The sequence below is a fragment of the Hyla sarda genome, chromosome 5 (genome assembly GCF_029499605.1).
Source record: "Hyla sarda isolate aHylSar1 chromosome 5, aHylSar1.hap1, whole genome shotgun sequence".
In the NCBI taxonomy this organism is placed as follows: Eukaryota; Metazoa; Chordata; class Amphibia; order Anura; family Hylidae; genus Hyla; species Hyla sarda.
Window position 1 is genome coordinate 114,799,264 of NC_079193.1, and position 22,018 is coordinate 114,821,281.

Consider the following 22,018-nt stretch of genomic DNA (forward strand, 5'->3'; position numbering starts at 1 on the left):
CAAGTTTACCAGAAAAATTCAACAAGGTTCAAATTTTTCCAGATCTGTCTGCAGCAACTCTGTCTAAACGAAGGGACTTCTCGCAGGGAACCTGTATTCTTCAGACCCATGGCATTTTGTACAAAATGGGGTTTTCCTGTGAAGATAATAGTATCATACAAAGGCAATAGACATGTGGCATCTTCTCACCAGGAATTAATTTTCTGTCAGGACTGGGGACTGGGGCCGGATTATGCACCGACCCCTAATCCCCAGCAAGAGCCCTCTAAGAAGCTATTACCGGAGTGGTCTATTGTCAACTATAAGAAATGAGCTTCTGAGCCTAGGCATATATTCACTTATCCAATATTTTTTTGATAGAATCTGATGTCGGTTTAGCCATTTAGAAACTTGATGGAAATAACCTATCAATCCCCTTACTGGGAGCAAAAGAAGAGCTCCCTGGATCGTCCTTCGACCGTGGCGGTCGTAATTGTTAATTTATTAACTTTTTTGCTTTTTATGGCTTTTTTTTTTTTTTTTATATGCTTCTTTGAGTTGTCACCTTAGTCTTGGGTAAATTAGTAAACTATGCTTTTTTGATTATTAAAAATAAATTCACTATGGCTATAATTAACTTAGTTGATATTGGAATCCTAATTCTTCTCTGCTTAATTATGATACATAACTTAAGTGGTAATAAAACTATTATCAATGAATGTTAAGGGCCTGAACTATCCGTATAAAAGATCCCTTTTGTTTAACCCCTTAACGACGCAGGACGTATATTTACGTCCTGCGCCGGCTCCCGCGATATGAAGCGGAATCACGCCGCGATCCCGCATCATATCGCGTCAGTCCCGGCGCTCATCAACGGCCGGGACCCGCAGCTAATACCACACATCGCCGATCGCGGCGATGTGCGGTATTAACCCTTTAGAAGCGGCGGTCAAAGCTGACCGCCGCTTCTAAAGGGAAAGTGAAAGTGACCCGGCTGCTCAGTCGGGCTGTTCGGGACCGCCGCGGTGAAATTGCGGCGTCCCGAACAGCTGACCGGACACCGGGAGGGCCCTTACCTGCCTCCTCGGTGTCCGATCGGCGAATGACTGCTCCGTGCCTGAGATCCAGGCAGGAGCAGTCAAGCGCCGATAACACTGATCACAGGCGTGTTAATACACGCCTGTGATCTGTGTAAAAGATCAGTGTGTGCAGTGTTATAGGTCCCTATGGGACCTATAACACTGCAAAAAAAATGTAAAAAAAAAAGTGTTAATAAAGGTCATTTAACCCCTTCCCTAGTAAAAGTTTGAATCACCCCCCTTTTCCCATATAAAAAATAAAACAGTGTAAAAAAAATAAAAATAAACATATGTGGTATCGCCGCGTGCGTAAATGTCCGAACTATAAAAATATATCATTAATTAAACCGCACGGTCAATGGCGCACGCGCAAAAAAATTCCAAAGTCCAAAAAAGCGTATTTTGGTCACTTTTTATACCATTAAAAAATGAATAAAAAGTGATCAAAAAGTCCGATCAAAACAAAAATCATACCGATAAAAACTTTAGATCACGGCGCAAAAAATTATTCCTCATACCGCCCTGTACGTGGAAAAATAAAAAAGTTATAGGGGTCAGAAGTTGACATTTTTAAACATGTACATTTTCCTGCATGTAGTTATTTTTCCAGAAGTGCGACAAAATCAAACCTATATAAGTAAGGTATCATTTTAACCATATGGACCTACAGAATAATGATAAGGCGTAATTTTTACCAAAATATGCACTGCGTAGAAACGGAAGCCCCCCAAAGGTAACAAAATTGCATTTTTTCTTCGATTTTGTCACACAATGATTTTTTTTTTCCGTTTCGCCGTGCATTTTTGGGTAAAATGACTGTCACTGCAAAGTAGAATTGGCGACGCAAAAAATAAGCCATAATATGGATTTTTAGGTGGAAAATTTAAAGGGTTATGATTTTTAAAAGGTAAGGAGGAAAAAACGAAAGTGCAAAAACGGAAAAACCCTGAGTCCTTAAGGGGTTAAAGAACTTAAAGAACATAGGGGGACATGTATCGTTATTTGTGTATGGTAGAAGCAGTTTACCCCTTTTCCCAAATTCTAAACTATGCGCAGAAGCGCTAAATTTATCAATCAAGCGCAATGAGCTTCATAAATTGCGGATAAATATAGTAATCTCCTCAATTCACTCTTAGGAAAATAGAATCGATGATTTAGAGCATCTTGCTACGTTAAGTCCAAGATGGCTTATATTTGCGCAAAATAAAAACAGCTCTTGCGGCAAAATTTTTGGTGTAAAGGAAAAGTACGCAGTTAAAAAATCCATGTGTACTATAGATATCACTCCAAGGTACCCCGATTCGGCCACATCTGGAGGACATGCTCTACAAAAACGTGCGCAAAAAAAATTTGCAAAAAAAGGGCATGCGCAAAATTTTGCGCAAAAAAATACACACAAAACAGGGGTAAAATCTTTGATACATGTCCCCAATAGTGGAGATATTTTCTGTATACAAGAAACCCATTTGAATAATAAAGACCTTTCCAGGTTAACAAATAGTTTTCCCCCATATCATATCTGCTCAGCAACGCACAAGAAGGGGGAGGTTTCAATAATAATTAGAGATTCTGTAATCACTAATATTCTGAATACATGGATAGACCCTGACGGTCGTTATGTTATAATAGTCTGCACAATTAAAAACGTATTATATACCATAGTATCAGTATATAGCCCAAACAATAAACAAAGTTCCTAAAAAAAAAAAAAAAAAATTATAAAGCTAATTAAAAAAGGGTTTCTAGTTATTAATGGGGACTTCAACAAAGCACAATGGCCCAGTATAGACTCCACTAGTCCTTGCCAGGAAACAGAACCAACTCCATATGCTAAAACCCTTCAATCTTCACAATTATATGACCCCTGGAGAACTCAACATCCGGGTGAGAGAGATTTTACCTTTTTTTCCTCTCGCCACCAAATGTATTCCAGAATAGATTTTTTCCTAGTGGAAGAATCTTTCCTACATTTGGTGGAAACAACAAAAATTGGAATAATTTTGTGGTTAGACCATTGCCCCATTTTTCTTTATATAAAAGAGCAAGCCCCATACGTACAAGACTCACTATGGAGGCTAAATACATTTATATTACACCACCCTACATATATTTAACCCATTGTTGAAGCTATTAGTCAGTACTTTTCAGACAATGATGCGGGTGACGTATCAGATACTACGCTTTGGTGTGCCCATAAGGCAGGGGTGTCAAACTCAAATTCACCGGGGGCCGCATCAGCAGTTTGGTCACCCTCAAAGGGCCGGTTGTATCTGTAGGACCCCTCCCCCCCCCCCCACATACCGTATATGCCTGCGTATAAGACGACTGGGTGTATAAGATGACCCCCAACTTTTACAGTTAAAATGTAGAGTTTGGTATGTACTGGCCATATAAGACTACCCCTCCTACCGCAATGTACAGTATCTTGTAGTTCCCCCCCCCCACATTAGGTAGGCAGCATGTTCCCCCACATTAGATTGGCAGTATAGTTCCCCCCACATTAGTAGGCAGCATGTTCCCCCACATTAGTAGGCAGCATGTTCCCCCACATTAGTTGGCAGCATGTTCCCCCACATTAGGTTGGCAGTATAGTTCCCCCCACATTAGGTAGGCAGCATGTTCCCCCACATTAATTGGCAGTATAGTTCCCCCCACATTAGGTTGGCAGCACCCCCCCCCCTCCCTCCCTCCCCACAGACTTACAGCCTCCAGCCATATACAGTGTATGGCTGGAGGCTGTATGTCTGTGTGCTGCTCCCACTGTGATCCGGTCACCGCTACTCCGGCCCGGGGTCACAATCTACTGCTATGGCCTATGGACCATAGCAGTAGGTGCCAGGATTGGTCGAGCGGTGACCGGAACGCTGAAGAAGATAACGCGCCGCCGGTCACTTACCAGGCCCCGGCCGGCGCGCGTCCTGCGATGATCCTGCCGTCCTCCTGGTCCTCCCGTGTCTCTATGGTTGTTTGTACGCACAGGACGTCACTGACGTCCCGTGTGTACAACCATAGAGGCGGAGGACCGAAGGAGGATCGCTAGAGGGCAGACGTTCTCTGGCTTGTAGGCTGCTGTGTCAAAAAAAAAAAAAGCGTAAAAAAAAAAAGCGAGAATAAAAAGTGAAGGCTGGCGGCCGGTGGCTCAATTTCACCACCTACGTTTTTTCAAATTTGATCTTAAATTACGGAGACTGAAACTATCCCATTATTGGCATGGAAATAAACCAGGGGCCCACCTTGCAAAACAACTGAATAGTCAACACTCAAAATCACTTATTGCTTATATCTACAATGCAAGAAGGGAAAAATTAACTGATCCTAAAGGCATAGCTGATGTATTTGCTGAATACTACAGGGTCTTATATAACTTAAAATAAGATGCTAAAACCCCTCAACGAGACCCAATTTCTATCTCATCTTTTTTAGGAAAGGTAAAACTTCCACAACTCTCCCCTGCCCAAATGTCTAATCTCTGTTCTCTTATTTCAGAAACAGAGGTATTAACGGCTATTAAACTCGTAAAATCACAGAAGTCCCCGGGGCTGGATGGTTTCTCAAATGATAACAAGCTGTATGGCCAGTACCTTGCTCCATTTCTGGTCAGATTGTTCAATGAGGCAATGAAATCTGCTTGTTTCCCACCAGAATTAATTAAAGGGGAACCTTTTTATTTATTTATTTTTTATCAACTGGTGCCAGAAAGTTAAACAGGTTTGTAAATCACTTCTATTAAAAATCTTAATCCTTACCACAGTGCTCTCTGTCCATTTTAGGAACTGTCCAGAGCAGCATATGTTTGCTATGGGGATTTTATTCTGCTCTGGACAGTTCCTAAAATGGACAGCAGAGGTCAGCAGAGAACACTGTGGTCATGACATCAGAGGAAATGCATTTCTTTTTTGGATTTTATCTTTAGTATACAGCCCCTAAAAAATACTGGAAGGATTAAGATTTTTTTATAAAAATGATTTACAAACCTGTTTAACTTTCTGGCATCGGTTGATTTAACCTCTTAAGGACCCAGGACGTATGGGTACGTCCTGGGTCCCGGTCCTGCGATATAACGCAGGGTCACACGGTGGGCCCGGCGTCATAGTGAAGCCGGGACCCGCCTCTAATAGCGCACGACACTGATCGCGGTGCCGCGCGCTATTAACCCTTTAGCTCAAAGCTGAGCCGCGTGGCTAAAAAACGAAAGTGAAAGTTGCCGGTTAGCTCAGGGAGCTGTTCGGGATCGCCGCGGTATAATTGCGGCATCCCGAACAGCTGTAGCACAGGAGGAGGTCTTCTTACCTTCTCCTGTGCTGTCCGATCACCGAATGAATGCTTCAAGCCTGAGATCCAGGCTTGAGCATTCAATCGCCGAAAACACTGATTGATCCATTCCTATGGAGATGGATCAATCAGTGTAAAATATCAGTTAATGCAATGTTATAGTCCCCTATAGGAGCTATAATATTGCATAAGAAAAGTGTAAAAAAAATCATTAACCCTTTCAATTCCCTTCCCCTAATAAAAGTTTGAATCAACCGGCATTTCCAAGAATAAAAAAAACAGTGTAAATAAAAATAAACATATGTGGTATCGCCGCGTGCGGAAATGTCAGAATTATAAAAATATACCGCTTTTTAAACCGCACGTTTAATGGCGTACACACAAAAAAATTCCAAAGTCCTTAATAGATAATTTTTGGATCACTTTTTATACCACTAAAAAGTGATTAAAAAGTCTGATCAGAACAAAAATGGTACCGCTAAAAACTTCAGATTCACGGCGCAAAAAATGAGCCCTCATACTGCTCCATACACAGAAAAATAAAAAAGGTATAGGGGTCAGGAGATGACCATTTTAAACGTATAAATTTTCCTGCATGTATTCATGATTTCTTTCTGAAGTGATACAAAATCAAACCTATATAAGTAGGGTATCATTTTAACCATATGGACCTACAGAATAAAGATAAGGTATAATTTTTGCCGAAAAAGGTACTGCGTAAAAACGGAAGTCCCCAAAACTTACAAAAGTAGTGTTTTTTCATCAATTTTGTCGCACATTGATTTTTTTTCCCGTTTCACCATAGATTTTTGGGTAAAACGACTAATGTCATTACAAAATAGAATTAGTGACACAAAAAATAAGCCATCATATAGAATTTTAGGTGAAAATTTTAAAGAGTTATGATTTTTTAAAGTTAAGGAGGAAAAATAGAAAATGAAAAAACGAAAAAAGCCCGGGTCCTTAAGGGGTTAAAAAAAAAAAACTTCAGACCAATTACCTTATTGCTGTATGTATCTATTTTGGCCTCTAGATTGAACATCATCCTTCCCTCTCTCATAAAAAATGATCAGGTTGGTTTTGTAAAGGCCAGACAATCAGTAGATGGTTTATTGACATCATATCTATAGCTGAACAGCGGCAAGTGCCTTCTCTGCTCCCAGCACTGGATGCAGAGAAGACATTTGACCGCATTCACTGGGGGTATCTGGAGCAAGTGCTTCTTAAATTTGGTCTTATAGGCCCTTTTTTCAATGTAGTTAAGGCCTTGTATAGCACCCCATCAGCAAGAGTTTATTCTTTGGGGACACTATCACAAGAGTTTTCTATATCTAATAGCACGCGGCAACCTCTTGCCATGGAACCTCTTGCTCAAACGATTCGATCATCAGAAGGGATTAGGGGTGTTCAAGTTGGAAATAAAGACCATAGGATAGGCTTATTTGCGGACGACGTGATATTGTCTATTACATTTCCTGAAAAATCACTTAAAGAAATAATGGATATCCCTGAAAACTTTAGTAAGATTAGTTATTATAAAATTAATGAGACAAAATCACTTATCCTGGGCCTTACTATCCCGCCAGATATGAAAGACAAATTACAAAAAAAATATCCTTTTAAATGGACAGAGGAACAATTGCCTTATCTGGGGGTCACATTAACTGCCCCATTGGACAGTCTGGTGGCCTATAATTATGATTCATTAATCCCCATACTCAAACGAGATGTAGAAAAATATATGAAGCTACCGATTTCTTGGGTAGGTAGAGTTTCTGTAGTAAAAATGATTCTTCTGCCAAAAATGTTATACTTTTTTCGAAACCTCCCGATTCAGTTGCCACAATCTAAAATTCATTGCTTACAAAGTTTATTGACACATTTTATTTGGAAGGGGAAAGGCCCAGAGTATCACTCAAAATTTTATGTTTACCAATAGATAACGGAGTCTTGGGATGCCCTGACTTGTCAAATTACTACTTGGCAACTATATTAGATCAGACCCACTATCTGTGGATAGAGGATAAGTAAAAACAATGGGTTGAAATGGAGACAGTAGATAATTCTATAGTCCCATTCCAAAATATATTCTGGAACAGTCGTTTCTCAACTTCATATTCTCTCCGTACTCCATTCCCCACACTTAAAGCCGCGATACAGATATGGTCTCTACCAAAAGTAGCACAACTGCTTCCACTTTCTTTAGAAGACCTTCCACTTGATGTTATACAAGAACAAATTCCTGATATTAATCTTTCAAGATGGCAGGGAAACGGTAACCTTAAACTTTCAGATATACTTGACCCCTCTGGTTTATTGCCCTTTGCTAGTATTGTAGATAAATATCATCTCCCGAATACCGAATTCTATAAATATTAGCAAATTAGACACTATGTTGAATCGATTAAACCATTTTCACAGACAACATGTCCTCTGTATAGCTCTTGTTTTTTTCCCTCTTCACACACATTAAAAAAAGGTATTTCATGAGCATATGCAGCGCTTTCCCCTAGGGTAAATATTCTTCCATGTTGTCGTAAATGGGAGAAGGACTTCGGATAAACTTTTTCTTTGGCCCAGTGGGAAGGAGTATATAAGGGGAGTACAGATATATCTAATTGTATCTCACACCTAGATATATTAAGAAAGTTGTTATATCGTTGGTATATCACCCCACATACACTCTCATTAATGTATCCTAGCTGCTCAAATCAGTTTTGGAGGTTCAATCAGAAAGTACGTACTCTTTTGCATATATGGTGGGAGTGTGATATCATTAAACCCCTTTGGGACCAGATTGTTACATTTCTACGTACAATAGCAAACATACCATTTAAATGGGAGCCTGAGATAGCTCTCCTACATATGAGCATAGGGGAAGAAGATATATCAATCAAGTCCATTCTGTAGCTAAGCTTAATGGAAAGATCAATAGCCATAGTAAATAATCGTTTAAATTACTTTAACTCTGCCTGGTCTAAATGGCTTGAATTTAACCCCTTATAATTTTAAACTGTATAAGATTGGTCACTAGACTTAAAGGAGAAACAAGGAGACCAGGTCTATTCTATAAAGTTTTGGACATTGAAATAAACGTCATTTTTTCCTTCTTTTCTTTTTGATAAGATATTGATAAATGGATAGACCCCAAGACATATATCTTTTTTCCCCTCCCTCCCCTTTTTTTTTTCTCCTACCTTTCCCTCTTTCTCTCACGCTCTTCCTTATTGTATTAGTGTGGTGTTTGTTTGCTTTTTCTTTGTATACATGTGAAAAATCAATAAAAAACATATAAAAAAGGGCTCACTGTACCCCTTGTTACGTTCTTTGAGGGGTGTAGTTTCCAAAATAGTATGCCATGTGTTTTAGTTTTTTCCTGTTCTGGCATCATGGGGGCTTTCTAAATGGGACTTGCCCCCCAAAAACCTTTTCAGCAAAATTTGCTCTCCAAAATGCCATTGTCGCTTCTTCCCTTCTGAGCCCTCTAGTGCACCCACAGAGCACTTTACATCCCCATATGAGCTATTTCCTTACTAAAAGGGGGCCCTTTTACCCCTTGTAAAAGTGAAAAACATGGGACTGCAATAACATTTTAGTGTAAAAAATTTAGATTTTTATTTTTCTCCTCCATTTTGCTGCAATTCCTGTGACACCCCTAAAGGGTTAACAAACTTTTTGAATGTCGTTTTGAATATTTTGAGGGGTGCAGTTTTCATAATGGGGTCCATTTTAGGGGGTTTCCAACATAAAGACCCTCAAATTCACTTCTAAACTTAACAGCTAAATTGAAACTTCTAAATTGAAAAATCGCTGCTATACTTTGAATCCCTTTGTCTTCAAAAAGTTAAAACATGTCAACTTTATGACACAATCATAAAGTAGACATATTATATATGTGAATCAATGTGTAATTTATTTGACATGTACCTTTTCCTTACAAGCAAAGTGCTTAAAATTTAGAAAAATGCAAAATTTTCTAATTTTTCCTGAAATTTTGGAATTTTTTTTGCAAGAAATAATGCAAGTATCGATGTAAATTTACCACTAACATATACATAACATAATGTAGAATACGTCACAAAAAAAAAAATACAATCTCTGAATCAAATTTATAAGTCAAAGCATCCCAGACTTATTAATGTATAAAATGATAGTGGTCAGATTTGCAAAAAATGCTCCCTTCCTTAGGGTTATAATGGGCTCCGTCCCCAAGGGGTTAAGTACCTCTTGCTACTATAGTTGTAACGGAGCTGGATGTGGATCTTCTTACCTGTGTGGCTGATGACTTGGACCGTATCTGGGAGCGGAGTCTAAGGTGCAGCTGGTCTTCACCAGAGCCCGCCGCAAGGCAGGATGGGCTTGCTGCGGCAGGCGACACCCAGGTCGATACCCCTGACACGACTCGACCACACAGGTAGCTGGGCAAGGCGAGGTACCGAAGGATGAGGTAGTAGCGTAGTCAAACGTAGCAGAAGGTCAAGCCAGGTGGCAAAGGTGTGGAGTCTAATAATGTAATGGAAGGTCTGGATACACGGGTAAGGCAAACAGGCAATATGGAACGCTTAATCTCAGGCTAAGGGCACTGAAGATCTGGCAGGGAAGTGTGGGAGGTGCAGGGACTTATAATGTGATGTCAGGTGCAAACACTAATTATGGGCGCACTGGCCCTCTAGATTTCAGAGCTCCGTCACGCACGCACCCAAGGAGACGCGCGCCGGAGCTGAGACACAGAGGTAGCGGAGGAGTCAGGTAAGTGACGGGCTGGGACTCGCATGCGGGCACGTCCCGCGATGCGAATCCCAGCCCTGCTGACAGCATGGACAAAGCACTCGTGGCCGGCGTGTGCGGCCAGAGCGCAGTCCCTAACAATAGTGTAATTGTTACTATGGATTTTGTGAATTAGTATTTGCTGTGATAAGCTTATTGAAATGCTGGTAGAGAAGGAATAAGGGGAGGCTATAGAAATGTAGGTAGAAGGGTAGTAAAAAGGAAGTCAGAATGGTTGAATGTTGTGCGACCAAAAGAGAGACTGAAGGGAGCCACTGAAGCTATGATAGAAAGTTCCTTAACCCCTTAACGACCAAGGACATATATTTACATCCTTGGCCGGCTCCCGCGATATAACACTGGGTCACGCGGTGACCTCGTGTCATATCGGGTCGGTCCCGGCATGTATCTGAAGCCGGAACCCGGGGCTAATAGCACGCGGCAGCGATTGTGGTGCTGCGCACTATTAACCCTTTAGACGCGCCGTTCAAAGTTAAACGCCGCGTCTAAAACGAAAGGGAAAGCTGCCTGGCTGCAAAGTGGTGCTGATAGGGACCACCGCAGTGAAAATGCGGTGTCCCGATCAGCTGGGACACTAGCGGAGGTCCTCTTACCTTCCTCCCTTCGCTGATTGATTGCTCCAAGCCTGAGATGTAGGCTTGAGCAATCAACCGCCGATAACACTGATCACTGCAAAGCTATGGCTTTGCAGTGAACAGGGTATAAGATCAGTGTGTGCAGTGTTATAGGTCCCTATGGGAGCTATAACACTGCAAAAAAATTTGTAAAAAAAAATTTGAATAAATGTCATTTAACCCCTCCCCTAATAAAAGTTTTAATCACCCCCCTTTTCCCATAAAAAAAACATGTAAATAAAAATAAATATAAACATATGTGGTATCGCCGCGTGTATAAATGTCCGAACTATAAAAATATATCATTAATTAAACCGTACAGTCAATGGCGTACACGCAAAAAAATTCCAAAGTCAGAACGAACGTATTTTTGGTCACTTTTTATATCATGAAAAAATGAATAAAAAGCGATCAAAAAGTCCAATCAATACAAAAATGGTACCGCTAAAAACTTCAGATCACGGCAGCAAAAATTAGCCCTCATACCGCCCGATAAGCGGTAAAATAAAGTTATAGGGGTCAGAAGATAACAAATTTAAACGTATACATTTTTCTGCATGTAGTTATGATTTTTTGCAGAAGTACGACAAAATCAAACCTATATAAGTAGGGTATAATTTTAATTGTATGGACCTACAGAATAAAGATAAGGTGTAATTTTTACCGAAAAATGTACTGCGTAGAAACTGAAGCCCCCAAAAGTTACACAATGGCGTTTTTTCTTCAATGTCGTTGCATAATGATTGTTACGCCGAGCACTCCGGGTCCCTGCTCCTCCCCGGAGCGCTCGCGGCGTCTCTCTCTCTGCAGCACCCCGGTCAGACCCGCTGATCGGGAGCGCTGCACTGACATTGCCGGTGGGGATGCGATTCGCATAGCGGGACGCGCCCACTCGCGAATCGCATCCCAAGTCACTTACCCGTCCTGGTCCCCGGCTGTCATGTTCTGGCGCGCACGGCTCCGCTCTCTAGGGCGCGCGCGCGCCAGCTCTCTAAGATTTAAACGGCCAGTGCACCAGTGATTGGTGCCTGGCCCAATCAGTCTAATTAGCTTCCACCTGCTCCCTGTCCATATTACCTCACTTCCCCTGCACTTCCTTGTCGGATCTTGTTGCCTTGTGCCAGTGAAAGCGTTTAGTGTTGTCCAAAGCCTGTGTTCCAGATCTCCTGCTATCCTCATTGACTACGAACCTTGCCGCCTGCCCCGACCTTCTGCTACGTCTGACCTTGCCTCTGCCTAGTCCTTCTGTCCCACGCCTTCTCAGCAGTCAGCGAGGTTGAGCCGTTGCCGGTGGACACGACCTGGTTGCTACCGCCGCAGCAAGACCATCCCGCTTTGCGGCGGGATCTGGTGAAAACCAGTAGCAACCCTAGAACCGGTCCACCGACACGGTCCACGCCAATCCCTCGCTGACACAGAGGATCCACATCCAGCTAGCCGAATCATAACAATGATTTTTTTTTTCCATTTTGCCGTAGATTTTTGGGTAAAATGACTGATGTCACTGCAAAGTAGAATTGGTGGTGCAAAAAATAAGCCATTATATGGATTTTTAGGTGCAAAATGGAAAGGGTTATGATTTTTAAAATGTGACGAGGAAAAAGCGAAAGTGCAATAACGGAAAAACCCGTGGTCCTTTTAAGGGGTTTTTCCTGCAGCACTGAAAACAGGTCAGTAAGAAATAGAGAAAAAAAAGTGAAAATCACGGAAGACAAAATAATGCATCTGAGGTCATGTTGGAATGTGAAAGAAGAGAGGCTTTATGGATGGAGGTCGAACAGGAAATTGGTGAAGATGGACATGTCTTTTTTTTTTTTAACCTTTTTTTTTTGCAGAAGATTCGCAAACGGGCGGCAAAAATAAATTGTGCCTTAGCCTTACAAGATCAGACTGGGGAGCTAGGTTAGAGTTTTGAAAAACCAAAGAAAGAGTATTAGAAGTGGAATAAAGTGTGGAGCTTTTGAGGAAAAGAAGATGAGCAGATTGGCAAAAGTATGCCAGCATCCGGCTGACAAAGGGAGAGAGTTGGAACATAGAAATCGGCGGTCAAATATAAGGATAGTGAGGAATCCTGGAAAAAAAAATCAGAAGGTGGTTGTCCCCTGGTTCTCATCCTAGGATCATTTTTGTAAAATTGTTATTCTCAGTAGTATATTCTTAAAGGACAACTGCAGTGCTAATGAAGTAGTGCTCTAATGTCATTAAATAAGAAGTTATGCAACTTACTAATTGTGCTCCATTACCTTTTGTGACGGACTGACTCCGCCAAACGTGACTTCTCCTTCCGGATGACAAGCCCCAGCATATCACTGGCAATATCCCCAGGCAGAATTTGAGATTATTGCATCTTTGTACCCAAAGAACCAGGCAACACCAGTCTTCGGGTATAAAATCAGAACTCTTTATTGAGGAACAAGTGTCTTCTTTTATAGGAAGGACATCACAGGGGGAAGGGTCAGTAAAGACAATAGAGGTGACAGTCTGTGAGATAATCTAATAAAGGTAATCCAGGTGACAGGTAGTCTGTGAGATAATCCAATAAAGGTAATCCAGGTGACAGGTAGTCTGTGAGATAATCCAATAAAGGTAATCCAGGTGACACGTAGTCTGGGAGATAATCCAACAAAGCTAATCCAGGTGACAGGTAGTCTGTGAGATAATCCAATAAAGGTAATCCAGGTGACAGGTAGTTTGGGAGATAATCCAATAAAGGTAATCCAGGTGACGGGCTGTCTGGGAGATAATTCAACAAAGGTAATCCAGGTGACAGGTAGTCTGTGAGATAATCCAATAAAGGTAATCCAGGTGACAGGTAGTACTGGGAGATAATCCAATAAAGGTAATTAGCTCTCCCTATACAGTGCCTTGAGTGCCAAAGGTGTATTGTGCACAGAAAGTGTATGAAAACAGTAAATAAAAGTATTTTAACTCTGAGCTTTATGTCACTGGACAACATAAACTGAGGGGTACAAATAGTGATGTCCTAAAGTCCATCCAAGTAGGTAGGGTGACTCTAGGATCTGTCACAATAGTTATCCTCAGAAATGAAATCAGAATCAGAACTTGCAACGGACTGAGAAGTAGAAACACTAGGCTCTAAAAAAAAAAAAAATTCTTTCTCATTTAAGCAGTCGGGGCTGGACCCGGAAACTGAGTTTTAACCAGTCAAAAATACTTTTGGCTTCATTTTTAAGATCCAGTTCAGCAACAGCTTCAAAGGAGTAGTAGAGTCATGGCATAAATCAGTAGACCAATCAGGAGACAATTGTTTAATACAGCTTAGACACAATTTCTGCACTCCCTTTTGCTTAATTCTATTAGGAGGAGGAGTATGAGCTGGAGGCACAGGTATCACAAATATTACCATTCTGAGAGTCATGCAAAGGCTTTTCACATTCCTGGCACACTCTGTGTCCTGATTGTCATTGTTTTAGATGTCAAGCCATACAAAAAGGAAATCTAAAAGCATAGAAACTAAATAGAAATCTGTAACAAAACATGTTAAGCGTGAATGCAGTCAAAAAAACACATCAAGAAGTTTTACCTTACAGGCAACCAGTTGAGAAGCCAGCAGTAACGCTAATGGCCCAAAACCTGTTCAGAGAGACACCTCTGATGAATGGGAAACCACAACATCAGACAGCCCTTTGACGTAATGTAGGTATATAGCTGAATACAAACAGAGACACCACTCTGTTATTATGACCATAATTAAAATTACTTTAGTTTTATCTTCTATAAAAATAAGGAAACAAATACTTACCTAGTAGGAGGGCAGTATGCAGTCTCAATCTCACCTGCCGAGGTCAAGGACAATAAAAAAAAACACAAAGTCCAAGGAAGATAAGGGAGTGTTTATAGCAGTATGCAACCATGGCAACTCCACTAATGAATTGTGTTTAGTATTCTAGGAGGGGGGTCCTAAGAGGGGGTCAAAGGGCAATATAACCCATCTGTGCTGCTTTGGGATGCACCCCCCCCCTACACTTGCGTCATCTTTTTCTCCTGCTAGTCCTAATACAAAATAACAGCGCCCAACGGACCCAATTACAGTAAATGGGGTCCATCGGGACCGTTATTGCCTGTTGTGCCCCATCCCAAAAAAAAAAAAAAAAAAGATCCTAACTTTTTAAAGGAGTAGTCCAGTGGGGAAAAACGTATCCCCTATCCTAAGGGGCCCCTGCGATCTCCTGTACAGGGCCCCGACAGCCCACGGGAAGGGGGCGTGTTGACCACCATACGAAGCTGCCGCTGACACGCCCCCTCAATACATCTCTATGGCAGAGCTGGAGCTCTGCTGTCGGCAATCTCTGGATCTGCCATAGAGTTGTATTGAGGGTGTGTGTCGGCCGACGCTTCGTGCGGTGGTCAACACGTGCTATCTGGCCAGCAAGCCGTGGCCCTGTACAGGAGATCGCGGAGGGCCCCAGTGGTCGGACCCCCCGCGATCTGAAACTTATCCCCTATCCTTAGGAAAGAGGATAAGTTTTTCACCACTGGACTACCCCTTTAAGGGCAGGGTACAACAGCAGTGTGAAACTAACGTACGACAGATGCACTTTAAACAACTTACATTTTTAGCAAGTGTGAACCCCGCCTATCTATAGTGCCCAAATGGTAATGCCATTTCTTTGTGGGACTCACAGGCAATATCTTCTCTCGTTAGAGTCGTCCTCTTTTAATTTTCCATCTAGCTCGAAACGCTGTGACTATTTCTTCCAGATGGATACCGTTTCTGCAGAATTGGTAGGGAAACATTTTAGGTGCATCAATTACCCAGCACCGCATAAAGTAGTACAGCAATAAGAAGATATATCCTTCAGAAACAAGGATAAGCTCCTCACACTTAGCTTTTTCATGCTCCTGAATGGCATATCTGTTTATAATAGCTGAGCTGATATTAGCAGATGCGCCATTAAGGAGCGTGAAAAAGCTAGAAATTGTCACCAAGCTTTTCTGTGTTCCTGAATTGCATATCTGCTTATAGGCACGTTTTTCTTATAGCAGATCTATTATGAGCCGATATGCCATTCAGGAGCATGGAAAAGCCAGGTGGAAAGTTCTCACCAAGCTTTTTCATGCTCCTAAATGCCATTGCTGCTTATAGCCTTTAACCCTTTCATTTTTGGGGTTTTCTTTTTACCGCTTTGCCTTCTAATAGACATAACTATTTTTCCACCCACAGACTCATATAAGTGCTTGTTTGTTGCATCGCCAAATATAAACGATTAAAACTAAATCCTACATGGCTGACAAATGATGTTAAAAGAGCAATAAACAACAAAAAAATAGCCTTAAAAAAATTCTAATCTGATGGGTCAGCTATAACATTTAAACAGTACAAGGAGCTTAATAATATCTGTAAAAATGTAATAAAAACAGCAAAAATTCAAAATGAGAGACAGGTGGCCAAAGAAAGCAAAACTAATCGTAAATATTTTTTAGATATATAAATACAAAAAAAAACAAGGACAGAGCATGTAGGACCCCTTAATAATGATAATGGGGAGGTTGTCACTGGCGATCAAGAGAAGGTGGAGCTACTGAATGGGTTCTTTAGTTCTGTATATACTATGAAAGAAGGAGCTGACATTGGACAGGTCTGTGCTGGTAACACATCATGTAATGTACTCAACTGGCTTAATGTAGAGATGGTACAAGGTAAGTTAAGTAATATAAATGTAAGCAAATCTCCAGGACCGGATGGACTGCACCCAAGATTTCTTAGAGAGGTAAGTTCAGTATTATCTGTACCCTTGTTCGTGATATTTAGAGATTCTCTGGTGTCTGGTATTGTGCCAAGAGACTGGCGCAAGGCGAATGTGGTGCCAATCTTCAAGAAGGGCTCTAGGTTTTCGCCATGCAATTATAGACCGGTAAGCATTGTGGGTAAATTGTTTGAAGGACTTATAAGGGATTACATACAGGAATACATAGGGGATAATTGTATTATAAGTGATAGCCAGCATGGGTTTACTAAGGATAGAAGTTGTCAAACCAATCTAATTTGCTTTTATGAAGAGGTGAGTAGAAGCCTTGACAGAGGAATGGCTGTGGATATAGTGTTTCTGGATTTTGCTAAAGCGTTTGATGCTGTCCCTCATAGACGTCTGACAGGTAAGTTAAGGTCTTTGGGCTTGGAAACTTTCGTTTGTAACTGGATTGAACACTGGCTCGTGGATCGTACCCAGAGAGTGGTGGTCAATGATTCGTACTCTGATTGGTCCCCGGTTATTAGTGGTGTACCCCAAGGTTCTGTACTGGGCCCGCTGTTGTTTAATTTATTTATCAATGATATAGAGGATGGTATTAACAGCTCTGTTTCTATCTTTGCATATGACACCAAGCTTTGTAGCACAGTACAGTCTATAGAGGATGTGCATAAGTTACAAGATGACTTGGATAGACTAAGTGTCTGGGCATCCACTTGGCAAATGAGGTTCAATGTGGATAAATGTAAAGTTATGCATCTGGGTACTAATAACCTGCATGTGTCGTATGTCTTAGGGGGGATTAAACTGGCAGAGTCACTGGTAGAGAAGGATCTGGGTGTACTTGTGGATCACAGACTTCAGAATAGCATGCGATGTCAGGCTACTACTTTCAAAGCCAGCAGGATATTGTCATGTATAAAAAGAGGCATGGACTCAAGGGACAGGGACATAATACTCCCCCTTTATAAAGCATTGGTACGGCCTCACCTGGAATATGCTGTTCAATTTTGGTCACCTGTCCATAAAAGGGACACTGCGGAGCTGGAAAGGGTGCAGAGACGCACGACTAAACTAATATGGGGCATGGAACATCTTAGCTATAAGGAGCGATTAAAGGAGTTACAATTGTTTAGTCTTGAGAAGAGACATTTAAGGGGGGATATGATAAACGTATATAAGTATATAAATGGCCCATACAAAAAATATGGAGAAAAACTGTTCCATGTTAAACCCCCCCAAGGGACGAGGGGGCTCCGTCTGGAGAAGAAAAGGTTTAGTCTAAAGGGGTGACACGCCTTCTTTACCATAAGAACTGTGAATTTATGGAACAGTCAACCTCAGGAACTGGTCACAGCAGGAACAATTAATAGCTTTAAAACAGGGTTTGATACATTCCTGGAACAAAATAACATTAATGCTTATGTAGAATTATAAAACTATGTCCTTTCCCCTTATCCCCTTACACCTTTCCCTTCAATTCCCTGGTTGGACTTGATGGACGTATGTCTTTTTTCAACCATACTAACTATGTAACTATTTACTTTGCAATGACATCACTTCTTTTACCATGAAAACTACAGTGAAACGTACAAAAAATATATGTGGGACAAAATTGAAAAAAAAATGCAATTCTGAAGGGCTTACTACACAGTGCTAATTTTACCACACAGGGAACGCCATGCAAATTAAAAAAATGCCAGAAATTTTCCAATTTTTCACAATATTAAAATTTTCCAATTTTTCACAATATTATGGAGTGTTTTATTTATTTATTTTTTTATAAACAATGCTGCATGTATCAACAAAACTTTACCACTCATCTAAAGTACAATGAGGGAGATTCATGAAAACCTGTCCAGAGTAAAAGCTGCTGAGTTGCCCATAGCAACCAATCAGCTCACTTCTTTCATTTTAAACAAGGCCTCTGCAAAATGAAATAAGCGATCTGATTGGTTGCTATGGGCAACTGGGCAACTCTTTCTCTGGACAGGTTTTAATAAATCTCCCCCAATATGTCAGAAAAAAATATCTCAGAATAACTTTGCCCAGTAAAAGCATCCCAAAGTTGTTACCACATAAAGAGACACATGCCAGATTTATGAAATACAGTGTTCCCTCAACATACGATGGTAATCCGTTCCAAATGGACCATCGTTTGTTGAAACCATTGTATTGTTGAGGGATCCGTGCAATGTAAAGTATATGACAGTGGTTTTCAACCTGCGGACCTCCAGATGTTGCAAGATTACAACTCCCAGCATGCCCGGACAGCCCGGGCATGCTGGGAGTTGTAGTCTTGCAACATCTGGAGGTCCGCAGGTTGAAGACCACTGGTATTGGAGCTTGTACTTACGTCCCCGCCGCTCCGGACCGTTATCACTCGTCACCGCTGCCCTGGATGTCGCCTTCCATTGCTGTTGCCGCATCACCGGGGTGTCCCCGACGCTCCGGCAAGGCCTTAGCTTCCCCGGCATCGTCTCTCTCCGTCGTCGCCATCACATCGCTACGCACGCCGCTCCTATTGGATGACGGGACGGCGTGCGCAGCGATGTGATGATGATGATGGAGAGCGCCGACGATGCAGGGGATCCTGAAGAGGACGTTCCGGACCCCCGAGGACAGGTAAGTGATCGTCAGCGGACCACACGGGGCACCGTAAACTGCTATCCGGTGGCAGCTGAAGCAGTCTGCGCTGCTGGATAGCCGTTTATTTGATGGCCCCAACATACAAAAACATTGTATATTGATGCTGCCTTCAACATGTGGTGGCCTCTGAGAGGCCATCGTATGTTGAAATGATCGTACGTCAGGGCCATCGTAGGTCGGGGGGTCACAGTATTGGGCTTGGTCATTAAGATAAAAACAGGCTGCATCCTAAAAGGGGTATTCCAGGATTTTTTTTATTTGACTATGCTACAGGGGCTGTAAAGTTAATGTAGTTCATAATATAGTGTCTGTACCTGTGTTTGGTGGCTGGTCTCGCAATTCTTATGTGATCTTTGCCTCGAAGTTTATTTTTAACAGCATACAAAATGGGTTTTGTCCATGTTGCAGTGTGGCCCAAGATATTACATCACTAGTCAGGTGTTCCATAGCCTGTCTGCTTCAATGAGTGGAGTTAACACCGGGTGGGGGAGATAATTCTGCAGGGAATTACAGTTCTGCAACAGCTGATGGCACCCTGGTCAGAAAACACTACTGTTTACAGTACAGCATGGTAGTCATCTCAGGAGTACAGTGGTCCCTCAACATATGATATTAATTGGTTCCAGGAGAACCATCATATGTTGAAACCATCATATGTCGAGTACATATGTCTATGTAAAAATGGTAATTGGTTCTGGGGCCTAGGAACCATTGTATGTTGAATACATATCTCTATGGGAAACTGCTAATTGGTTCTGGGATGACCATTGTATGTGGAGTGTATGGGGAGTGTTTAACAAACCTGGGTGCCTCCAGCTGTTGCACAACTACAACTCCCAGCATGCATGTACAGCCATTGACTGTCTGGGCATGCTGAGAGTTATAGTTTTGCAACAGCTGGAGGCACACTGATAGGGAAACATTGATGTATGGGTTGTATAGTGTGTATATGTATTGTATGTGATGTGTGACATTGCATACAGTACTGTACAGTTCTTTAAATACCTTCAGGGGGGACAGAATGTCCTCCATTACGATCCTGACGACTACAGCTCTATAGGAAAGGAAGGGGAGGGCAGCCAGCAGCTCATTGGATGCCTGCAGCAAGATGCTGCAGGCTATTGGCTATAGCTGCACTGGGGGGGGGGGGGGGGGGCTTACACGGAGCTCATAATGGAAGCCTCCGTGAGTCAGCAGGACAGCATGTGAGTAATAGGAGGCAGAACGGGGCACATTAAACAACTATCTGTCAGTTGCTGAAGTTGTCAGCGCTGTCAGATAGCTGTTTGTATGATGGCCCCGACACACAGCAGCATCATATGTCGATGCTGCCTTCAACATACGATGGGCTCTGAGAGGCCATCATTTGTTGAAATGATCATATGTCGGGGGGTCACTGTATTTTAATGGAAGGTAGAAAAGTGACAACACTCTTAAAAACATAGGATCATTGGACTAGATTTTAGAGTGAGGGAGCTTCAACAGGAAATAGCCATTTCACAAAAAGATAGTTACAATGTTATGGTGGCTTCAGAACACAACCATTAAGCCCTGTGACAAGCACAGATCCTTCCTAAGCATGTCCATTACTCTCTGCCAGGATAGTACTAAAATAACCTTATGGTGGATAAGCACCAGGGACCGAAGGCATACCTGTACTCCCATGGGAATTTCGGACCGGGGTGACTGCTGATATTTACCCCCCCCCCCCCATTGCCCCCCCCCCCATTGCCCCCCCCCCCATGTCTTGCGATTTGCACCTATTCCGGGTCATACGGGTTTATGGTGATCCGTTGACCCGGAATATAAGGGGTTCACGGTTGTCCAAGACACCTACGATCCCCCTGAAGAGATAGGAGTGAGGTGGCAGGGGTGCCACCCCTCCTATCACTGTTATTGGTCGTCAAATGCGATGACCAATAGCAGATCGAGGGGCGGGGGGTTTACTTTCGTTTTCCCCGTTCTGCCCACCCACAATAGGCAGGGTAAGACGGGGAAACGGCAGAGAACCGGGCGCCGAAGTCCACTTACCCATCGGCGACTGCTGCGATTGGGACGGGGATCGGCGGAAGAAGAGGACGGCGATGCGACTCCCTTGATCCTATGGAAGCCGGTGAGTTGCCTAGAAACATCTGGAGGGCTACAGTCTAAGACCAGTATACAGTGGTCTCTATACTGTAGCCCTCCAGATGTTGCAAAACTACAACTCCGAGCATGCCCAGACAGCTGTTTGGGCATGCTGGGATTTGTAGTTTTGCAACAGCTGGAGGGTCACAGTTTGGAGATCACTGTGCAGTGATCCAACTGTGGCCCTCTAGATCTGGCAAAACTACAAATCCTAGCATGCACACACAGCAGTTTGCTGTGTGGGCATGCTGGGATTTGTAGTTTTGCAACATCTGGAGGGCCACAATTTAGAGATCACTGTTCGGTGGTCTCTAACTGTAGTCCTCCAGATGTTGCAAAACTGCAAATCCCAGCATGCCCAAACAGCTGTCTCGGCATGCTGGGAGTTTTAGTTGAGTACCTATAGCTGTTGCATAACTACATCTCCCAGCATGCCCTTCGGTGATCAGTACATGCTGGGAGTTGAAGTTTTGCAACATCTGGAGGCACACTGGTTGGAAAATACTGAGTTAGATAACTGAAGGTTTTCCAAGCAGTGTGCCTCCAGCTGTTGCAAAATTACAACTCCCAGCATGCATGGTCTGTCAGTACATGCTGGGAGTTGTAGTTTTGAAACAGCTGGAGGTACAGCTACAGGGTACATGCACACTGGTGGGTTTACAGTAAGTTTTCTGCTTCAAGTTTGGGCTGCGGCAAACTCCTAGCAGGAAACTCACCGTAAACGCCCGCCGGTGTGAATGTACCCTAAAAACACTACACTAACACATAATAAAGGGTAAAACACTACATATACACCCCC

The 22,018-nt window shown here is 42.4% G+C and overlaps 1 protein-coding gene and 1 long non-coding RNA gene across 7 annotated transcripts in view; one reads left to right on the forward strand and one right to left on the reverse strand.

The window, feature by feature from the left end:
• The window catches only part of LOC130273404 (uncharacterized), a 68,329-nt gene extending 48,105 nt beyond the window's left edge, over positions 1 to 20,224 (reverse strand). Inside the window, exon 1 of the long non-coding RNA XR_008843984.1 lies at positions 20,098 to 20,224. This is a non-coding gene — a long non-coding RNA (uncharacterized LOC130273404). The remainder of the gene's footprint in view (positions 1 to 20,097) is intronic.
• CTNND2 (catenin delta 2) overlaps positions 1 to 22,018 on the forward strand; it is a 913,533-nt gene that overhangs the window by 307,447 nt on the left and 584,068 nt on the right. The window lies entirely within an intron of this gene.